The sequence below is a fragment of the Lathamus discolor genome, chromosome 9, assembly GCF_037157495.1.
Source record: "Lathamus discolor isolate bLatDis1 chromosome 9, bLatDis1.hap1, whole genome shotgun sequence".
In the NCBI taxonomy this organism is placed as follows: domain Eukaryota; kingdom Metazoa; phylum Chordata; class Aves; order Psittaciformes; family Psittacidae; genus Lathamus; species Lathamus discolor.
In genome coordinates, this window is record NC_088892.1 from 16210493 (window position 1) to 16232750 (window position 22258).

Below are 22258 nucleotides of genomic sequence, written 5' to 3' on the forward strand. Positions count from 1 at the left end.
GTTACGGTCATAGCTTTTCTTATGCAGGTCAGCCTTCATGTGCCTGCCTTACATGAAACTGCTTGTATAGGCAGACTGCACTTTCTGATTTGAGTGTCCTTTATATTATTCTTTTTTTTTTTTTTTTCAAAGCTTTTGCTTCTCAACTGTCTTTCTGCCCTTAATTCTCTGTGGATATGTAGGTAACATTTGTCATCAAGCAGAATACAGAGTAATACCTTTCTGGAAGCACAGAGGCAGAATGAATTGGACAGAAGAAAGAAATCAGACTTTGCTTATAATATGAATATATAAGGATGGAAAAGTGACTGGTCAGGGAAAGGAGGAAGAATGTAAATGCTTATAAACAGTGAAGTTAAATCTACTCTTCTGCAAACACAGCCTGACACCTGGGAAAACAGACAATATGATCTTTGACTGCAAAGCTGGTACACTGTGTAATAAAACAGCACTTTAGAATAACTTTTGTCCTCTAATACCTTTTCTTTCATTAAACAACTGCAGATGCTCTGCATACAAAAAACTCCAGAACATCAGCGTCTCTGATCTCCTGCTTGAACCTCCTGATAGATAGGTACATTTGTGTGTATGTATCATGCAAACACACTGGGGTAAAGGGATTATAGAGGAGTCCCCCTCCACCAGGAGATGATTGGGAAGGATTAAAACCAGATGAGTATTGAGCAAAGATCTGACTGGGGAAAACCTAGCTAGTGTAGAGGGAGTGTTGGCTCCGTGGCACCTGGCACCCCATCTGCCACATTACCACAGCAACTTCAGGATAGAGAGTTCTGAGCGAGGAGGTGACAGGTTGTTCTTTGTACTGCCTGAACCTTTGCCCTTCTGGTTTGTGCCTCTGCAATCACAACATACCCTATTTCCCACGAGGGAAAAAACAAAAAAACCCACAAAACCCAAGAAAAAAGCCCACCTCTTAGGAAATACCTTGATCTTGCTTTAGGACAGCACCACCTGGCTATTTATATTTCAATTAAAAACATAAGAACACCTATGACAGTTCAGATCAAGGCACAATCTAGATCTCAAACAGATGCAGATGCTAAAGAACCATCAGTGTTTTCCAGAAGTGTCTGAAGAGGACAACCCAGTGTAACATTTCTCACTCAGTATTTTCCCACTCACCAGCTATTTTCAACTGTGGGTATTTCATAAGGACAAGATGGCTTTTTTCTTACCAATAACTTCCAGTCTCACATCCATGGGCTTCCTCAGTACACTACTTGAATTCATGTAAGCTTCTCGTGCACACAAAGTCCTCTGGAATGCCAGCAGATCTGCTACTGCTGCATGAAGAATGCAGAATCCTTTAGATTCTGGCTCTTAGTTCCACAGCTCCTAGTTCTTCTGTACAACATTATCTCTGTTATATCCTCCTTCTTCCAAGCTAGAAGAAAAAATACCAGCAGCCCTATTCAGTCTTCTTCATCAAAATGTTATTGCATATCATGGTTGATTAATACCCCTTCCGTGACCCTTTTCCAGTTCTAATAGATCATTGCACATTATTCCAGATGTGGAAAAAATCATTTATACAATGGTACAATGATGTTTACTGTTTTGTTCTCTATTATTAATAGCTTCTAATGTTTGATTTACCTTTTTTGACTGCCACTAATCTGATGTTTTCCTGGAGTTCTGTCATGACCAGAGTCTTGCACTAGAGCACTAACAGGCTGCTCAGAGCCCATCATTTCATATAGCACATATAAGCACTGCTATATACTCATCCACAATGACTTTTTATCTGCTGTATTATTTTATATTTTATTTTAAGTGTATTCTAGCAAGGTACCTTGCAATGCTAGCAAGATTGGATTGAAACTGTTTCTTGTGTGATTTGAGAATTTTAATTTTCTTTACAAGTTACAGTAAGAAAATTCAACAAGCAGAAAGGGTTAATCAGAGCTTAGGGTATGTTTCAAAGACTGTAATTTACTATACTGGCATTAACTAGTGATCAGACCATAAAGTGACTGATTTTGAGGGAAAACTCTCTTATCCCATTAGTAGTTTCCTTGTAACTAATAGTGAAATCAGCTGAAGTTTATACCCTTCAAAAAGAAATGGGAATCCTTGGAACATACTGTTCCAGTTTATCACACATACAAAAAAAATCTACACTTAAGAATTGCATCTAATTATCAACAGCTAAGATAATTTAATCTAAAATTGTCCAGGAACATGCACATATACACCTACTTTTGCTATACCAGCAGAGGGGAAAAACAGTCTTTGTATTATAGTATAACAACAGTACACAGAGTGACAAAAAAGAATATAATTACTTTGTTTTAGAAGGACACTTTGTGATGGCTGTCAGTATCTTCAAGAACTCCAAAGCTCAACAGATTGTATTTCATTCTATAAAGTGAAATAATCAGCAGTGTAAGCAGAAGTCACTCTTTTGTTCTAACCATTTTCCTGTTTGAGTTGTTGAGGTTATTTAACAGTCAATTTACTTTGTTTCAGATAATTAATACTACGCACAAGATTTTTTTGTTTGATCACCAAACACGTTGAGCAACTTTTCTCCTATCCATTAAAGACCTTATTTAGCATGCTAAAGAGTGAAAGCCTCATTTAAATGAAACATTGCCAGTCATCATTTATCAAATACTGACTGCAAAAAAATAAGAATACAACACTGTATGCTACAGCCAGAATTTTATCCAATGATAAGGCTTAGTACAAAATAAATAACAAAAGATGATGCTAAACTTTCCTCTCTTCACGATACTGCAGAAGTCCTCTGATAATCAGTGATATCTATATTATGCTGCCAGTTCTAATTTATAGTTCAGTGCTGCTCTAAGAAAACTGATAAAGGAAAAGGGCCTGCAGCCATGTGGAACATAGTACAGAACAGCTGATCTGTGGAGCTAGATACTTTCAAATTTCATGCCAAGGAAAGATATTACATTCATTATGACCAAGGAGCAGGAAATGAGTTCAGTTCCAAAGCAACAATTTGCATTTCCCTCCCCTGGACAGACTGCCTAAGGAATAGTCCTCTTTATTAAAGGAGATAAAGGAGCTCCGATTGTGACATACTTTAAAATAAATGTCGGTACCTTGGATGTTTAGGAAGAGCAAGAGAGGGATGTGGGCATTTATTTATCTTTGCTTGTACTTGTACACAACTAAAAATCTGTCCTAGAAACAGCTGGTCGGTCTTTAAAGAAAATCAGAATGCCTTAGGCCAATAACATGGAAAAGCATTCAGAATTTGTCTAAAAAAAAAAATAAATTAAAAACTATATAAAACTACTAAAACTATGGGGGTAATAAAATCTAATATAAGTTTTATAGACTACTTTTTCCACCCAATAACCTATCAAAAAGAAAAAATGCTTCAAGGTCTACTTAATTTCCCATGCATTAGCATCTCCACATTATTCAACTGCTGTAAGACTTCTGTGGCCAAGGATGATAGGAATTTAAAGTTACAAGTGTAATTGATAGCCAGTTCTTTGGTCATTGTATGTTACAGCTACATACAGATTAGAACATAGATTGAAAGAGCTGCCTCAGTCTGGTCACAGAAACTGGAACAGGGACAATTTAACCTGCTCATGCTCCTGTGGCCACAGTGTTCCAGTATCCAAAAGGGGTGACTGAAACACGTTGTCTCCATATTGTGACCTAAATATTTCTCTTTTATACCATGTTATTTGGCTAAATATATTTAAAGACTTATAAGCATGTATCTTTCTGGCATAAAATTTAAGGGTTCTTCCCATAGTTCCTCTTCCTTGAAGTGACCTAGATTTTGCTATATTCCTGTAATTTAAATCTGACATTTCAACTGTTGCTGTGAGTACAGTTTATCCTGTTTTGTCTTTATGTAGCATGGAGGTTTCCAGGTTATGGATGCATTCAGCAAGCTTTTGGATTTGCTTAAATAAAACATTGTGTAGAACATCATTTTAACAACTTAATCAATTTGAGTCATTAAATTAGGACTTTCACTTCTGTGAAAGTTTATATTTCTAATTGATCTCTCCTGGTCAGGTAGAAAGTAAGAAGACAACTCAATGGCTTTTTTTTCCCCCATAGGTCTGGTATTTGCTTCTCTCAGATTTCAGAAACAACTCATGACAATCCTCCCACATCTGTTTCATCAGATGATTAAAATGTAGATCGCCTACAAGGTAACACATTTTTGGATGATGGGCGTTGCTCTAACCAACTCATTATTAAGAGAACAACTTTATGCACTATCAGCAACTTGGCAGTGTAAACAACATGAAACAGTTCTTTTAAATAGGACTCGATATTTTGTTTACAAGAGCTTTCATTTACAGGAGGGCTTTATGGCTTTTATAACCCATTTAAGCACAAACGTTTTCATTACCTTTTAAAACCATTCTGCAGTAAAGACTGTTGATTTAGCACAAGAAATAATTTAGACAGGAGCCTTACGTGAAGCAGTGAATATTTGGGTTTCTGGTTGTATGTGTTGTATGATTTGTGGTGTGTATTGGAATACAATGAAGGGCCACAAGACACCTGACAAGTTCTTCAAAAAGTGAGATACTTTTGCTGATAGGGCGGAGGGTGCTGTTCGCTTAGTTTTATAACTCCTTTTTATTGATACTTAAAGTTGGGAAAAGTCCAAATCAAAACATTTCAATTAAATGTATATTTTGATTTTAATTTCACAATGAGAAAGACTATTTTAAAACCACAACTGCTGGGCTTGCTTGAGGAGGGCATTTTTGTTTTGACCCAGTTCCACTAACTGCCTATTTTCAGACTTGGTTTACTCATGCCCACTGGAAGGACAGCAGCTGGTCAATCAATCCTCACCCGAAATAGAATACAAGAATTAATTGTACTAAGGTAAAGCTAATCCTATTCCATGCTGCTACTAAAACCAGTAAATGCTCCGAGCCATTAAAACTTACCTGGTATTAGCAATGGGCTTTAGGAAGCACAAACATTCGTCTTGCAACTGTTTTTTACTTCAGTCTCTCCCACTTATTTATGTACAGCACGAGTCTGTGAAAATGAAAGTTGAAAGCGGAATGATTAATGATCAGTGCCTCAGCAAAGTGCATCAGCCAAATGAACATAGCATTCCTGAGAGAACAAGCAGGGGCTCGGTCATCCTGTGCCATCAGCTACCTGAGTCCTTCTCAATTCTAATTCTGTGAGAAGAGTACCAGCTTCAGAATGGGAAACACCATATCAGACTGTCAAACTTCTTTGATTATAACAACATTTGAGGAGTTGAGTAGGTGCATGGTAGGGTAGCATACAACTCACCATGTTGGTAACCATTGTAACTCTGACTCAGACTGCGTTTTATAGCTTTAACCTCTCAATACAATTACTCTTTTCTCAAGTCCTGTAAATTTCCCCCTGGATCAGACATCAATGAGGCCATGCAAAATAGTGAAAATTTTAATTCTGTAAAGGCACCCCCCATATACCTTCCCCTAGACAGCCACATTCATGTTTGTAAATTATGTTTTCAAACAATTTATCATGATGTCAGTGATTACTCTTTTATTATGAATAATGTTATACTTTGCCCCCTTCTCCAGGGCAGGTCTTTATACACATGTATTCTATATAAGGCTACAGAGTAAGAGCAAAGTCCATTAAGCAGTGAGAAATTAAAGAGTCTTTGCTTTCACTGTCTTCTGTTCCCTCATTTAAAGAAGCTTAACAAATTAGTTTCTTATAATCCCTAGATACTGGTTATCCTCAGCAAGTAGCACTGTGAAGAGGTTCCCTGTTGTAATACTGACGATTTACATACGTACACGAGTTTACATATGCACAATACCAAGAACTTATGGTGTTCTTTCAATCTACATTAGCTGGTGCTTTTATGTTTATATCAGATTATTTACTTTTTCCTCAAACATTTCTCCATTTTACAGAGATGCATTTAAATATTACCAGATTTTGTTTTCTACAATAACTTATTCACACATAGGTAATACTTCAGCATTTCTGCTGTGCTTTCTGCTGTATGGTTCACACATAATTGTTCTCTTGCAACTATTTTTATTTTTGCATTACTATATTTGTCAATAAAAGGCTTTACTTGCATAACTTGACAGGTATACACATACTAAAAAGCAAGCATACCTACACATACACATTAAAACAAGCCTATGCATGATATGTCATACTGCCACATTAAGTTCAAGAAATGTTCTTTAATTTCTTTTCTCCTGTAACAATGGCACAATATACACCCTTCCCACACACTTCTCAGAAAGTAACAACTTCTGGAGTGTATGGTGTGAAACAGCAGTTCTGTTCTGCCTGAAGTGCATTTTCAGGATTCAGAAAGACAGAACTTTTTGGTCTCAGTTTATCTGTTACACAGGCAATTTATTAACCAAGCGTTATGCTACTCCTATTGCACGAAAAGCCGGGTTGTTAGGCCCTTGTTCTTCCAGCACTGGCATACTGAACAGCACTGAAAGAAGTGACCAGGTATTCAAAGGTATGTGTATGGCGCTACTTCATGGCAGCTGAAGTGACCAGCAATGTTCTCACTTGTATTTAGTAACTTTTGTCAGTGACCTACATGAACTGATGCCAGTATTTTGGAGTATTTGTCAACGTGGCCACTTTCCTACTTCCTACTGCTGCTAGACCAGGGAACAAGTGAGAATCTTAAGTCATGAACAGGTTCAGGCTTTCAGCCATATTAAAAGAGGCTTAAAAAACTTAAAAGAGTGTTTTAAGACTATTCTGTTTTCATAAAATCTTAAAGGCAATATTAAATATTTTGTAATACCTGTCATGAGAGCAGTCCTTACTTGAGAGGTTATTGAAGGTAATCAACTTGAGAAATTTTAACTTCCTTGCAAGAGAGAGATTGTTCTTCCATGCTCATCTATACCCTCTGAAAAACAAGATTTATTGTTTTAAGAGAGAATACTGGATATTTATTTTTTTCCTAAAGTAAAACCTGAAGGGTAAATAAGAGATGGCAACTTTCAGTCACTAGGTGTTTGTGTGCATGGTCTATGCCATACCTGGCTTAGTTCATTTATCAGCTATTCTTATCAGCTGTTAAAGCTACTGGTAAAATTCCAACCTCATAACAACAACAACAAAAACAACGATCTTAACTGTACCAGCAAAGATGTTCCCCCCTTCCTAGCAGCACAACTTATGTGTCTCTAAGGAAGACTATCCACAAAATAGAATGACAGCATTTTACACTGAAGAGCACATGGCTAAAATAAACTCAGTGTAGTAGAAAGAGGCATGTGCTTTGCAGACAGTGAGAGTGAAGAGAAAATAACTCCCCTACAAGCCTGTAATTCACAAACAACTAATTCTGCGGTCAGTGCAATTTAGACTATCACTTCCAGAACTCTTGACATAATAATTGCCTTGTTTTAATTGCAAGTCAGCTGATAACCCAACTGACCAGTCAGAAGCACACAGAAGAAACTTCTGCCTGTGGCCAAAGTAGAAGGTAATAATCAGAAGCCTTTCATAAATGATCCATCAGCCCCTTATTTGTCCACCTATGAATGCTGTTTCAGAGACATAGCTGGTCTGTGAGCATCTAGTTTGTAGTTTTATGAACTGGGAAGAGTACTGGAAAATCATCAACTATCAATAGTAAGTTTTCCTAATGACAGGGACAGAAGAAAGGATATTTTTTCAGCAGGCATTATTAGTTCAAACTAGTTCTGCAGGAAGTTTCATGCAGCCAAGATCTAGAAGAATGCTAATGTGCAATCATTGAACAGAATAGAAGCCAAAACTTGATATAAAGCATGTAATGAATAAAGCTATACAATCAGCTTCTATACACCCACAATGTATCTAAATTTATAAACAGTACAGGCCATTGGATAAAATTTAAATGCATTTCCCATCGCTGAAGCGTGCTATCCAATCTGCTCTAACACAGGACCATATTGGGATTGAGTAGACCATTCTGTTTGTTAGAAATGTTACCAGAATGTGCTGGTATTTATATCTCACAAAAGCTGTTCAGTAAACACAGCACAAAGACCTCTGATTTCACAAAATGCATAAACATGTGCGAAGAATTTCATTCTAGGATTTCGGACATGTGAAAGCTCTCTCTGTCAAATGAGCTTAACTACCGTTCCCTCATCCCAGTGAACTAAACATCTTGGAGAAACTGTCACAGGTAAGAATTTCTGAGTTCTAAGGATAAACTCTGAATTTGCCTATAATATAAACTTTAAGGGAAAATGCAATATAGCCTCTTAGAATCGAGAGTTTGGGTTTTTTTTTCCCAACCAATCAGCATTTTGAGAGACAAAATTTTAAGGATGCAAGACATTTCTGTGAGGACTTACATACGATGGTGTATTTTTTGTGGATATGACAGTTCAAACCTGTAAGAATGACCGTTATAATTTAATTCATATTGTAAAGATGCTTTGTCAGTCTAACAAGAAAAGTGAAAGAGAACTACAAAGCATCACGATTATCTTTGTTGCATACAATTGCAAAACCTGCTTCTCAAAGCCACACAAACTGAACAGGCAGTAAACCGATACACCAACAGAATAAAAGCATGTCAGGGTCATAACTTTTGCCTTGACAAGGAAAGAAATCTAAGTCTCTGTGAGGCTGAAAAGGAACGAGGCACACTTTATTTCTTTCCTTGATTCATCAACAGTAGGAGGAGAAAGGACCTTGAGAGGTCATTCTATACAGAGCTATGCCTAAATGCTTCTTAATGTTTTTTGGTCCCTTTCTAGCGGCAGCAAAACCTCTGCAGACAATATATTCCAATGCTTGACTGTTGTCATCAGATTATTTTCCTCATATTTAGCTGTAATTTCCCTTGCTGACACTTGAAATTGTTATTTCTAGAGCTGTTTGTGGTGAACAGAGAGAAAAACTCAACTTCCTTTCACAGGTTAAAGAACGTAAGACAACAAAGTTAATAATATCAAAGAAATATCCACTTTAATAAAACTAAACCAAACCAGAACAGACTCTCATCTAGTAATACCTGAACGAGTACCAAAAGCAGAAATCAACTACCTTGGTAGACAAACCAAACACACTCATTTAGAATTAGTCAGGGGTTGCAAAACTGCTCAGAAGAATCCCAAAATCCCTACACTTAGCCTGGAAGCTGTTTGGCTTTGCCCAAGAAGCTACTAACTTTCTTAGGCCAGACAGGATGTTTGAGAGCTGATTGTACTGGGATAGATTATGTGGTTCCATGTGATGTCACCTTTCTGCTGAGACTGACCTACAATGGACTGTTGAAGCAGGAACTATCATCTTTTGTTATAAAAACATAGCAAGAGCCCCATCGCAGCATTAGAGTGCTTTATTCCAACTTCTGTCTTCAAAATGGGAAAAAAGATGGCGTTTCGTTTGAGATTCAAAACCTTTATATGCAAAATAAAGGTCAGCATGATGCCATAATTACTTTCACAAGAATTTAGAACTTTTTTGCAGAATGCAGAATTCATTACCTCCAAAAGTTGTATGTGCTAACAGAGTCTTACACAGTAACTCAAACCTAGAGCATCACTGTAATTATGATAGTCCTTACTTCTTTGGCTGAGATCAGTTTTGTATTTATAGAAGTTACGTGGTTCTGGGATTCTTAAAATACAATCAAAATGTGAAAACAAATCTCGCATTTGAAGGAGCTTTGTCGCTATTAATTGGGCCAATGACTGGGCAAAATACATCACAAAGGAAAAATAACTGACCTGACAGCAATTACCTGAAAGATATTCATGTAGAAAATTCACAACCTGAAGTAATACCACATCTAAGTGATCTGGCTGATTTTAGTAAAATATTCGTACTTAGCTTAGTTTCATGATTCAGATATTTATAGTCCGATAACACTAGAACAATAGAATGGACCATGCTATGTAACTTGCATTTTAGACTAGAGCAGAATTGTAAGTATTCCAGAATTACCTTACCCCAAAGCACTGGGAAGGATAAGTGACGAGGCAATTTTACTGTGACTCAAACAGTTTTGATTTGTAACCTTGCTGGTGTTTTGAATGGACGGCAATACCCATTGATCTTGTGCAAGCATTTTACAGAGGAAATTATGGGTATAAATCAGGAAGAAGGAGCTTTGTAGGGTGGAGTTAAGCTTCAAAGACGGTGAAATAAAGAACAGTCATCACTACACCTAACAGCTGTCCTTCTATTGTAATTAAATAGGACATTAATTTCCAAGTGTTATGACATTTAATCATCTATACAAAAATAATAATAGTAATAAGAATGATAAGCATCAAAGTTATTCTGAGAGCAGGCCAAGATCACATGCCCAGTGTTTCTGAAAGCTGTTATAGATGAGCTCTTCTAGTCCGTAAGTACTGTCCAAAATTTTTTCTCTGAATATATCCTGAGATATATTTCTTTCTTTAAAGAGAAACTGTACAAAGAAACCCATAGTTTCTATTCATTATACGAAACAATGACCATACTGTGCCATTGTATTGCATCTGTGTATCCTTGTAAAGATGTGAAATAATTTTCTTTCATTTTAGTCAGCACACATTCATGGAAAAATGTTGTTTTGTACCATATTACAGGAGGCAGACTAAGGAAAAGGATGGTAAGGGATTCATCACAAAGCATAATGTTTTAGCTGCAGACCCAGTATAAGAATCTTCGCTTTTATTGTTTGATTCTTACACCATTTTCCTTTCTTACATAAGGAACTGGATTAGATATATATGTTCCTTTCTTCTGCAGTATGGTAATTCTAAAATAAACTGTCCTTCAATAAATGGGTGTTTTAAGTCCTATCCCCCAGACTTTGGGTAAAACACAAACAATAAAAAGATGTCAGGAATGTAAATTAATGTATTTGATCAGTTTTGACATAATTCATGTACTAGAAAGCAAAAAAAAAAGTGCAGGTTTTGAAAGAACTTGGAGTGGAAAAGAAAGGATAAATTGATGGACCTCAGCAGTTCCTACTGCAGGCTTTGTATCTGCTTTTCAGTGGTTTTCTGGGCAGTCAGCACTGACACCATGCTGGAACCTATGTGTGGCTCATAGAAAAGTGTCAGCACAGTCCACCTGAGCCACACTGACACCCTATCCACATGATGTGGATATGCTGTTACTGTTATGAGTAAGATGACAGGATGATATGTTTTCCTTGTGCATTTTCAATCCCTTGCAGCATATGTAATAGGCAGTTATTTAAAGCATATTTCTTTTGTTTTGAGGTTTTGTATATTTGGTTTTTAGTGAGCCACTTCCAACAAGGCCAAAAACCACCGGTGATATTACTGGTTAGGAAATCCTTCTTAGACCATTATGGAAAGTTCTTGGAAAAGAAAAGTACCCATTATGTTCCAACCGTATTTCATAAAGATTTAAGCAGTAGTAGAGAAGAACTGTTAGAAGAAACCATTACATGTATTTTATATTTGAATGTAGAGCTATAACATAAGCTAATGTCTGAACTCCAGGAGCCACCTTGCCATAGAAAAAACTCACTCAGAATAACATACCAGGAGTGTAGTCACAAAGAGCTGCTAGCATCTCCCAGCTTGGTCCATGTAATCAACCAAAAATGCTTCTACATATTCTGCATACATGTCCATCACTCCCTTTTATACACTTGAAACATCAGCTAGCTCAGCAGCTGGCAATTAGACAAAAAATAATGACTAGGAGGAAAGAGATGCTTTCTCAAAAAAAGGCCTTTTCAATTATTTTAGAGAACAGGAACTCAGTTAACCTCCCTTTTGTATATTCTTGCTAAATTGTGCCAGTAACAAATTTTCTAGTGAATGTGGTGTTATCTTCAAGACTACTAATTTGGCAAAACAATTACTTCCAACTGCTTCCTAACAATCTGCAATTAATTATTTTTTCTTGTATTCTTATGTGCACAACAGCCCAATGATAGTCCTACCAGCATGAGCGTTTTTACTGATGTTATGCACTGTTTCCCACACTTTGCAGTGGTGTTATATTTGTTATTTAGAACAACCCCAGGTTGTTCCTGGAACTGTGCCTATAGAAACTACTGCTGTAATGTGTTTATATGATATATAATTATAGGCATGCTGTAACCTGTCCATTGCCACTGCAGAACAAGTTGCATTATCAGAAACATAAACCAGTCCCTGGATTAACTATTCAGTCTGCTCTATTCCCTTTCTTCAGTAGCTAACGTCAAAGAAATTAAATGAACACAGATTACATTTTTAAACTTTAGCAGAAAAGATGGCAATTATTTAATATTCCAAGCCAGTAATATGACATTCAAAGCTACTACATCCAAAGATTAGGCCCCTTAATTAATGCCAGGCATCTGCATTTGAAAATACTTGCCAAGAAAACCACAAACAAGATGCAGGAAGAAAGATGGTACTCACCTACCAGTGGAGTGAGTCACGGTATTCAAGTAGTTGAGCCTATGCACACAAATATGAGTAGTAAAATCCGGTTATAATCCTAGCAAACAACAGATTATTATAGGCTTTAAGTATTTTTAAATCACTGTAATACTTATAAATACATTTTATTCCCTATACTAAATGTCTTTCCTACATGATGTCTGAGACAGATTTATAAAACCTTGCTTTAATAATATCTAATTAACTAATGTTATTGTATAACCTCTTGCTATATATACACACCATAACACCACAGTTAAAAAGTAGTTCTGATTGTACTTTTGTGTGTGCATCCACATTCACAGATGAGTCAAGCCATAATATGAAGTGTAGGAGCCACTGCATTCGAAGGGGAGTGACAAGCAGCGTAGATCTGGTGTTGCAGTTTGCCATTTTATTTTTGTTCTACAAATTTGAATTTGGATCAAATCCAAACCCAAGAGATTAATTTTGCAATTATGAAATGGATGTGGTCAAAATAAACACAAGAACAGCTGGTCTCACTACAATGAGTTACAGATGGGAGAAACCTTGCATTAGCAATCTTACAGAATTTGGTAGAAAAATTGCACCATCTGCCTTACCAATTCACTGAGTGCATTCCTGCAGATGTGAGGCAAACAACTTCTACTCTCTTGTATCTGGCAATTTCTGGTTTGTTACTCTAGTAATATTTTGTGTGAGTGAATTAAATAGGATTTTTTGATTTAGACTTGCTCCACACTTATAATAAAGTACAAGAAATAATTATACAGTATTTTCATATGGAGTTCCCATTGTGTTTTCTGGGACATATTATTACATCATGACATTATTAAAGAGTATACAGTAAGTTAGTGCAAGCTGGTATCTTGTACTGACTGACGAAGTGGAAAAAGGAGAAAGTAAAGAAATACACTGAAAAAGTACTTTACTGAGGTAACACTATCATAAGGGAATTACAAGACATATCTGACATTTACTGTTCCACAGCGAAATTCCAGAAGAATTGCACAATAGTACCTTAATATTTTGCTCTTATAACTCTAGCTCTTCCTTCCAGATTGAATGCAAGTTGTTATAATACACAAAGCCAAATGATGTTTTGAGTCAGGAAAATAACTCCATCTTAGAAATAATTTTTAAGAATTACAGTTTCATACAACTGCCTGGTGTTCTTTTTGCATTTTAATATTAATGAAATTTGAACCAATATAGGAAGTACAATGCATGTAATTCCAGTAGAGAATGTTACTTAATTACATACATATCAAATTATCTCTTAATGACATTAATTTCTGTTTACAAACATGGATATTACTGTATATTTAATACATCTAGGTTTATTCTAAACATTAGTAACACCTCAATAGGTAAGGTATTATAAGCCATTTCTACCAAACACCCCCTCTCCCTATTTGAGTATGGCAGTTGTTAAAGCATGATAGATCCATCATTATAATGGTAAGACAGTAAAGATTCTTAGCTGATAGGAAAACATGTGTATATGGGATCATCCTTTTTTCTCTCAAATTCTGTCACGAATTTTAGGTTACTCAACGTAAAACATTTATATCTTCTGCCTGCACTTCATTACAAAGAGCAGAATTTCATTTCAGCAAGTCCTAATAGTAAACTATCGCTTCTCACGTAACATGCTCTAGGCAAAGCTGATCCCAACTCATCACAGTGGCTGAACAGGGTGACTTTTGATGTCCCCTTTTCTATGATGTGTAAATATGTAAATATAAATGTATGTATGTTTAAATATGAATTTATAAAATAGATTAGGCAAATTATTTTCTAGAATATTCCTTTCTCCTCATTACAATCTTCTGCAGTGTGATCTTCTCACAGTTGTTTTCTGAGTGTTTTCCTGTCTGAGGGGGCACATTCTGAACTCAGTTGCATGACAGTAAATACTGAGCAACTGCCCTGAAGTTAAATGGAATTACTCCCAACCAAAAAATGTAAGTGAAAAATTTGCCTGTTCTCCACTGTGGGGGGCAACTGAATTCTACCAATCAAGTGAAGACAGGGAACTCTTTCAAGCTCAATATTATGCCATGAATACAAATGTCATGTTCTCCTGGTACATCCAGACTATTTAACAGTAAAATACATTTGTTATATGTACTACAGGAACAAAGAAAGAAATACAAAAGCCCACCTCCCATGTTCTTACACACAAGTATCTCAGCACTGCTGAAGCTATCCTGACTGTAACCCTGCCCTTTGAACCGTTCTGCTGACATGCTCCGAGGGTTCACACAAACAGGGTTAGCAAGAGTTGGCCCTCTGTGTAAAGACATATTTAGATAGAAGGTCATTCAAGATAATTCTGCTTATGAAGACGACTGCTCATTTGAGCCAACCAATTGTATAATTATGTGTTATCCTTAAAGTGGAATTTTGGATGTTATTTTCTTTGATATCTTTGTGACTCATACTTCAGTTGAGCAAAGCAAGCTACAATTTGCTAATGCAAGTGTGTACAAATTTGAAACTGGTTAGGTTGGGTGTGTCTGCCTACAGAAACACGCATTTTCTTTCAGTTTTCAATAAATGTTACTGGTGCAAAATTAATCTGGCTACATTTTAGTTGAATTTAAATATTTCATAGTTTGAATACCATTCCTTAAAAGTTAATTCAACTGGGAAAATGCTGAGGTTCAGAACAGGAAAACTGCCTTAATTATGAAAACACCAGTAACTAAGTCAGAAGTCGTCTATCTTGATCAGGTCACATAGGTTATATAACCAGTTGGCATCACTTCACATCTTTTGTACATGCAGGCCCTCTTCCTTCACATATCGTGAGGAAAGCAGGGGGCAACTGGTTTTCATCTGAGAGAATGAAGAAAGTACCTTTTTGTACTCCTTCAGGCTCATAGTTTGGAAAGCTTGGAGCTAATTTGCTCCCTCTTTATCATCTTGCAAAGATGAAGTGGAGCACAGCCCGCAGTTCATTTCTACTGCTATGTGGAACACTGCCAATATTATTATAGGGATTCACAATCCATTTTTATGTAGACATTATAGTACAAGTTAGAAAAACTCACCAGATATAGCGAAGAGCAGGGGCACGTAGGCACTTACGGCTCTGCTTGCCCATTCCATGGTTATGGGTTTGGCTCAGGCACTGGAAGAATAGACAGGGCACTCCTAATCTGAGAGTGGGCATCTCTGGAGCATAGGCAACCTGTATAATGTAAAAGAGTCTGTAAACTGTTTTGGCTATGCTAACAAAGTCACCAGCAATCCTCAGAAGGGAAATTAAAAGGCAGTTTGATCCAAATCTATTAGATCCAACTAGTTGTCTTCTATCTGAAAACCTAACCTTTAAAAACTTGCTGTCCTCCCCTCTAAGCTAGCACAGCTGTGGAATTACCAGTTCAGAGCTGGAATGTAATCATCACAGTACAAAAAACAAATGCAAGACTTATCACAGCATAAAAAAAAAAAAAAAACAACGCAAGACTTCCTGAGGAATCTTACCAACAGACTGAGACTTTTGAAAAAACCCAAAAACCAAACAAAAATATAGTATGTATTTAAATGTAGGTAACTGTCCCCAGTGCACTTATTGGTACTATTCAAAGTCCCGATTTATCAGTCGTGCACTTGCAATGTATGACTGATAAATTGTGTATGAGAAAAATAAGGCTAACAAATCAGATTCCGGCTTACTAATTCACTGCTTTGCAATAAAGTTTATTATTTCCAGATTTACAAATATGTGGAAAATTGTATCATTTGCTTTCTCAAAATAAATGTGTTTTCACCTACCAATCCAAATATTTCCAAAGAACTGAGTGATTAATATCATATCTAAAACTGTGATTATTTTAATAAACATAAAGCAAGATATTGGACTAAGTATGACTCGAACTGTGAGTGATTTGTAGTGATAAAAATACACAGATGCCATCTGTACCAACAGAAGAACACTTATCACAGATTTGTCTTACCGTAACACTTCCCTTTCATTTATCCTGAAATGAGCACTATTTCATTTAAAATGATACTGACAGTAAAATACAGCCACTTTTCAAAAGAGTAACCTAACAGTAGGAGAAACACACTAAAACCTATGAATTAAAATACTCATTTGACTTGCTCAAAGCCTCCATCATGTATCACTGAATGCTTACCAAATATTAAGCTAAAGTTTGCCAGACTAGCTTTGCTAGCTTAATAGTTGCTTCCATACTGAGAGTTTTTGTTGGGTGTAACACCCCTTACCCTCCCAAAGAAAATCAAAACAGAAAAATACCTCAACCAAAATGGCAAAAGCTCTAAGTTCAGAACCCAGCCTAAGTCATTAGTCTGACTTCATCAGCTTGTCTATGATACGTTTGCCAGCATCTTTGCCAGTACGGCATTAAGCAAGAAGGCCATGGGGTATGCACCAGGGAAACTAGGCAGGTAGTGAGAACACAGTGATAAATATCAGTCAACTTCAAATACTAACAGCAAGATCAAAAGAAAAGTAGAATTTAAATAAAATCTGCACACAGAGAACTTCATTAGAAGCAGTTGCAGAAACAAAGATGTGATACCCAAAGCATTAATTTATAACCATGCACCAGATACCAAGAGTTTTGAGAATGGTGAGGATTAGCATCACACATATAAGTGTCATAAACCAATGCCAAGTGCAATATGCAGGATAGGTTCCAGCTTGGTCCCGCTGTTGAGGATGCACAGCCACAGCTATGCTATCTTTGCCTTCAATTCTCAGTTCTGTGCTAACTCGAGCCTTCAGTGATGTAGTGAGGAAGGTAGATTACACACCCCCAACAGCCTTGTGAAAATATTTTAGTAGTAGTGGCCTTATAGCACCCCTGTTCTGCTTTGGGCTCTCAAACACAGCAAGAATGTAAATTAAAGCGCAAAGTAAACCTGTACTTTTTTCTGATTTTTGTTCTGCAACTGTGCTTCTACCCCCACTGCTGTCAGTGCTCCAGCCCTTCAAATTTCCTTTGTATCAAAAAGCTGACAGATTTAGCTCCTGAAAACTTCAAGCTCATTTTCTTGTTGAAATCTAGGAAAACAGAACAGTTGTCATTCAAACATACTTCAGCAAATGGCAAGCCTGTTCACTTTCAAACGTTATTCCACAAAAATCAACACTTAAATGACATGTCCTGCTGACATGTCATAATAACCACTTTCCAATGTGACAGACATGTGGAGCAAACATGTGCCAGCCTGAGGTTCCAGAGTTCCTACACATGCGATGTTTGGGATACTTGTAGTATCTTTTTCTTTACTGTTTTAAACTGGGCAGCTTTTTTTGTCCAGTGCTTGTTGTTAGTCAGGTTATGAGTTTACACTTTCTTGGAGTGAGACTTGAGTATAATTCCACCTCAAGCAATTAACCACGTGCGGGCACAGCCAACAGTAATGGATAAGTAGCAACTGTTGTGGCCACAAGCTGAATCACTGAAACTGCTTCTTTCATGCAGATTTTACGATCCTGGTGTCCAAACAGGACCCTAGTAGTAAGCTACACTCAGATCCAAGATCTTTTTCCTCTTTAACCAAATTGTGAGATTAAAAAGCCTTCACCTACCAGCTGGGCAGTAAACATTCGCTCATGAGCCCATTCATTCACAATTTGACATTACTGTGAAGGTCCTCATTAAGTCCTGTGAAATGAACTGCACTTAACGCAACACAAAATCCAAATAATCAAGGACTAGGGAAGGACATAGTTAAAACTCTGTTCTTGACAGTTTTTACTGTAAGAAACCAAACAACTTTTAGATTCCAAAGAAATATCACCAAAATGAAAAAGAAGTTTACCGTACTACATATAAGACAAAACAGCAGTTTGGTTTCCGTCATTTAAGCTTTACTACTCATTCTAGGGGGTGGATTTTGAATTCAGACTTTGATGCTGCTGTGTGCCCTATCAGATTTTTCACATTAGTCAAATGCCACTTACATACCAGGAAGACACGCAGAAGTAGCTGATCTGAAATTATTTTCCCTAATGACATTTTCTTTCTGGATGCAAATAAAAACTGTGTATGAAGGTGTATGTGTATAATACAATTACATTACTTGTATCAACTAGACACGGTAAGTGCAGCTCTAAATTAAATAACTGCACATGAAAATTCTATGACAATACAGTCCTGGTCCTTAATAATCCTCATTCCCCTGGCAGTTAGCAAGCAAGCATTATAGGCCTTGCTCTGCTGAATTTTAGAAGTCAAAATAATGCAATGTTCTTTCTAAAGTAGTAAGCATCCACTCCTAGCACGGTTGATTTTTTTACTTCTGTTAATGGAAAAAACCCCAGCAAGCAGCAGATACTTTTCTATAAAAGGTACCTATAGATACTTTCTATCAATTAAGTACAAGTTGCATAAATCTTTATGCTACCCATACTGCAAACAGCTTTCATCTAAACTTTTTTCTCTTGTGAGAAGTGATGCTTCAGGAACCTGCACTTCTCCCCAGCCCCATCCTGAGAACAATGCAACACTAATGAGTTTAAAATGTGACCCAAGACTGGAAGAAAATGCTAATTTTACATTTTCCCCTATAAATTTAGCGAGATGAACAGCATCTGTGTACTAACAGTTTTCATACATTCATACCCCCAAATTAACAAGAGAACATGTCCTAAATGTCTTTGTGTAAAAACATCCACACAAGAAAGAACACAAATGAAAATAAATGTCACACTATAATTTGTATATAAAGCAGCTCATAGCTTGCAGAATAAAGAAGGCTAACAAAAAGTTTGTTTCTATCTTCTGAAAAAGAGTAAGAAAGTTAGTAATTGCCTAATCTATAGAAGTCCATTGTACTCATTATGGGTATGCAATTCCATGCTATTATCAAAAGTTACACTTCTTAGATATACTGCTGGGGCTCAAATTTTGTACCCATTTTACTCTACTGCTTGCTTACTTCACAGCTTCTACAGACTTTGGCTTTTACCCATGAATGGACACTCTTAATACTTCTGTTTGAAATCTGACAATTTTCATTTAGTTGAAAGAAAAATGCCTAATCAAAGCCATCAAACATAAGCAATTGCGACATATGGCTCCCCACCTGGGAAAGTGTCTGACCAACACAGCAGCAGTTTGAGAGACAGAGACAAACAGCCCCATCAAATGCCCTTTCACAATGGCACAGGTGCACTGGGATGGAAGCCAAAAGACCATGCTTCAAAGGCCCAATTACTGAGCAATACCATCGAAGGCAGGAGGTACTGTTCCCTCATTTTACAAATGAGGTTACTGAGAGGACAAGGATCCTTTTGGAAATGGCTGGCAAGGAACCCGTATGTCCATTATGACAAAACTTATTTTCATCCACTAAGTGACATCCTGAAAAAAACCTCATCTGAAGTTACCTTTCTGGTTACACAAGGTATGCAGACACTTACACTTTTATCACCACCGCAGTGTAAATATTTCACTTATAACAAACTATTACAGTTTTTCTGAGACCATTTTGCTCAGCATGGCTAGACTCCGTCCCTGTGTTTTTGTTGGGACACACCCCTTTCAAAAACACAATGCTGTTATCTTCAAGGTTCAGTGAAAGTAAGCCTGTTGTTAGGAAATACAGCAAGGAGATGGGAGAGAGAGCAGCATGAATCTGAGTACGGAATGGTTGGCAACAGACTGTATCAAACTGAGGGTCCTTGTTTTTGGGCAATGGTGCACAGCAGAGGGTAGTAAATGGGCACAAAGGCAGAGAAGGCAGGGACAGGACAGGTGAAAGAGGATGAGACCACAATCTCTGTGATAAGGAGTGTCTAAAAAAGAAAACTTATGTGCAGATTAATGCAGGGAGACTGTAGGAGAAAACAGAGTGTGGGCAAGATGGAGGAAAAAGGATGCAAAGGACTGCTGGGAGAATTAAAGGAAAAGGAAACAAAACGATAGTAATAAAGAGGGAAAAGAATGGCAGCCCAGTAAATCCAGAGATGTACAACAAGTATACAGAAACTCAGTTTCATTAAAATGTATGTTTGTTTCATTAAAATGTATACCAGTCAACCTTGGTGTGACTTTTTTGAACTTACGGAACCAGAATTGCCTCCCTTCAAAAATGTATATAAAGCCTTCCAAGTGTCTGAATAAACACACTCAAATCCAGCCCCAGAGCATATGGTAGGTATTTTGGACACTTTCGGCAGTCTTTCAGCTTCTGCTTTCAGACACAGAAAGTTTAGGGCACAATGAAATAGTTGCTGTATTCACATATCATTCAAATCACATGGTAAAGATGATTTTCATGACAAACTTCAGAACAGCTGCTAGAAAGAAAGTTAGAGAACACCTCCCTCTACTGTTCTTTTCCTGTAAAGAAAAATAATGCTGCTTAAATAGTAACAGAGCAAAAGCTGAAAGCAGAAATACATTCAGGATCAGCAAAAAAAGGCGTATATTTTTCATGTGACACCTCTCTCTTTTTAAAAAGGAAAGTGCTAAGTACACTAACCTCCAGCTCAGCAAAAAGGAGAGGGATTGTAAACGACATTCAAAGTGAAGAATAGGATTTGAGAAAGCAGAGAACGGAAGAAAGCAAGGCGGCATAGTGAAGGGTTTGCCATCACCTGTCTTTGGACAGAACTGATTTAGCAACACAGCCACTGCAATGTAACCTGTGCATGAAACTCTCAGGTGAAACAGTCAATGTTCAGCTTGTATTAGTACCTCAGCCATTTTCTGAGGTACTAAAAGAAACCCATTTATTTCTGTTCCGACCATATCTCTGTTTAGGCTCTGGATCTTAAGGGGTCAGGCAGTCATCTGTATTCAAGCCCCTGAAAACTATATTCCATGCTCCAAGAATTAAACTCCAGGAATTAGCGCAATCAATCAGACAAGGGCATTACAGAACTGCCACACTGCATCTGAGTATCTTGTCTATATGAGGTCTAGTAGCAAATCCTTAGGGAAAGAGTGTAAGTAACAGGATAGACAATGCACTCTTTCCTCAGGCACTCTTCCCTAGCTTCTGATAACCAGGAGTTTGGGACTTGCAGATTGTTCCAACAATCTACAATAAGTTCACGCAGTAAGAGACAAAACTAAAACACTAACAAACACCTATGGTACAATTTAATGATTAGTCATTTCTGCAATGATGATGATGCACCTTATATTTTTTCACATGTGAAATTACATTTTGTCTTATAATTCAAATATAGAAAAAAGTATTTCATAGACACCACAAGAGAGGGTCTGCTCCCCCTCAACAGCTATAATAGCCTAATAAAACCTCCAGTACCTACTTGCAACAACGCCGTTCTTCTGTATCAGTGTGAGTTTTCTCTTTCAAAGACATGACAGTTAGGCCTTACATGTTTAGAAGTTACTGCATTTTGAAATCACAGTCCTCAAAATAAAATCTTGTACATGAACTAAAGTGCGTGCAAGCTTCCTGTTTAGGCCAGCATGTGCTATCTTACTGCTTCTCAGGAAACAGTTCATGCTACACATGCAGGGTTCTTTCTTTCGTTAATAAGATTTTTGTTCAATGTGCCTAGAGGCAACTCGTGCTTTCATCAGCTGCAGTATCTGCAATCACCTAGTTATTCTGCTAAGCAGTGGATTACAAAAGAAGAGATTTTGGTCAAATGAAATGTAGGATTAAAATGCTCCCAGTTCTACCAGTGCAAGCAGGCTGGCTTTTGCTGTGCTAAGCATTCCCAAAACAATTTTTAAAATGAAGCAAAAAGAAATAGGATTTGCTGTGTTCCCTCAGGGGTAGGAGAGGACTCATTTGAAGAAACACAGTCAGCAGTGATAGAGGCAGCTAATGTCATAGTTTTCTGTTCCAAATAAGTAAAACTTCATCTCTGGATAACTGAACGGATTCCTGCTTTACATGTACTTTCAGAA